At 31.4% G+C, this 2135-nt stretch overlaps 2 protein-coding genes across 2 annotated transcripts in view; one reads left to right on the forward strand and one right to left on the reverse strand.

Moving 5' to 3' along the window:
- The window catches only part of CngA (Cyclic nucleotide-gated ion channel subunit A), a 609564-nt gene that overhangs the window by 357383 nt on the left and 250046 nt on the right, over positions 1-2135 (reverse strand). The window lies entirely within an intron of this gene.
- Positions 1-2135, forward strand: part of LOC106682316 (facilitated trehalose transporter Tret1) — a 58411-nt gene that overhangs the window by 30219 nt on the left and 26057 nt on the right. The window lies entirely within an intron of this gene.

Below are 2135 nucleotides of genomic sequence, written 5' to 3' on the forward strand. Positions count from 1 at the left end.
TAAGTCTAGAAACATCAATTCCGCTTCGTAGATAAGAACTACAAATTCGAAGAAGATTTGCGCCTCCATTCTTGAAAGGTTCGTTGACACAATAACTTCATGCTAATGACCATCCACAGCGCAGTTATTTCGTTAAATTGATAACTGGACATAAACAAGCGAATGTCGATATTTCGAAAAAAATCAATTTCAGAGATGAAGGACATTTTCACTTTGACTGCTTGATAACTGTTTGGGCCAGATTTTGGGCTGAAGGCATCGTGGTATCATACCTTTTTGAAAATCCAGCTGGTGAAGCTGTGTTACTGGTGCTCGATATCACGACATTATAGCACAGATATTTCTGCCATCAACATGTGGCTTCAACAATACGGTACTACAAGCCATACTGCCAGTGAAAAAAATTAAATTACTGCATGAAACATTCCTCCCCTTATTCTTTCGTTTAGGTGATAAGAATTGGCTCTCTTGATCATTTTATTGGACACATTTGGGTTTATTTTAAGTGAAATGTCTATGCCAACAAGCCCACAAGCACGCATGCATTGAAGGAGGAAATTCAACGCTACATCAACAAAATTCATTCTCATTTATACAAAATAGTCATGGGACATTTCGCCAAAAGAGTGCGTATTTGTCAGAAAAGACATGGAGGTCATTTCCCGAATGTGTGTCTCAAGTAATGTTATCATTGGTACTTACTACTACTGACTAAATTTAAACAAAATAAAATAGGATTTTTTTTTGGTTCAAATCTTGCATTAACAGCAGGACACCCTTTAGTAAGAAGTAATCTGAGTGATACTACCATACTGCTACAGTCGTCAACATAACAAAATATTTCGAATAATACATTAATTTATTAATTAAAGTTGTAATTCATCAAGTAATGAATTATATTAAGTATATCAGAGAGCGAAAACTGTAAATTGTAAAATAAAAAATATCAAAAAATATATTAATATATAAGGTCATACATTATTAAGGAGTAATAATTAAAAATAAAATAAAAATTCTGGTGCAGGCGTACATCACATGACATACATAAATTTGTTTCAAATTTGTAATTTTCTTTATGATTCACAATGGCAATGCATCTCATCACTGTATTTTTATGTATTGGCGAACTAAAACTAATGCATACTACTGTTCATATGTCAAAAGATATACCAAAAACATGGAAACACGAAAATATTTTTATTTTTTGTGTGTGAAAAGCCACAAAAATGAGAAGTCGTTCAAAGATGTTATATCAAAATTTTATTCTATTAAAATCGATTTTATACTTTTTTTTAAATTTACTGAAAAACTGCTCTGATAAATTTAATCAAACTCAGTAAAGAAGACGAAGTAGTCTTTATTCTCATTGAAATAGTCTGAGAGGACTTAATTGGTAAATAAAAAAAAAAAAAACCTCTGAAGTACTTTTAATTATTTTTATTTAAAAAAATTATCTGTCTCCCATTTATATTAGTAAATTAAAAATGGTTAAATACATTTAACAAAGTTTCAGGTTGAAAAGACATTTCCGAAAATTAGAGCATGTATATAGACAAATATTACCGTTGAAAAGTTAAATATTTCAGAAAATATAATATTTTAAATTTAAAGCGGTATAAAGTAATAGAGGATGATGAAAAACGCATAAATAAAAGTTCAGTTCTAAAAGTAGTTTGTTGCAAGCGCATGCACGGAGAATACTTTTATGCAAACTGTTGAAATCAAGGTTAGTTAATCTGTCAACGGAAAGGCTTATTTGGAAAGTTTAATTAGGTAAGTATTGAACTCAAACATTAAACCATATACCGACCACTCTGCAGTTTCAACCTACTCAAACCTGAAGTATATCTAAAGTATAGGTTAAATTAAAAAAAAAAAAAAATGAGGTACATCAACTAAGAGTAGGAAACCCGGAGCACATCAAACTACATCATGGAAGCAAAACCCTCACTTTGAAGGCAAACTAACTCTGCCCATTCTGCAAAAGTTATTTCAATAATGGTTTCATCTGGACTTACGGAGTTGAGCTTTGGGGCTCCACCTAACCTTCGAATTCCTCTCGTATCCAATCCTTACAATCCAAAATCCTTCGTAAAATCCTCAATGCTCCTTATTTTGTTACTAATAAAACCATC

This window comes from Halyomorpha halys, unplaced genomic scaffold (assembly GCF_000696795.3).
Source record: "Halyomorpha halys isolate HHAL.00 unplaced genomic scaffold, Hhal_1.1 Scaffold23.1, whole genome shotgun sequence".
NCBI classification, from domain to species: domain Eukaryota; kingdom Metazoa; phylum Arthropoda; class Insecta; order Hemiptera; family Pentatomidae; genus Halyomorpha; species Halyomorpha halys.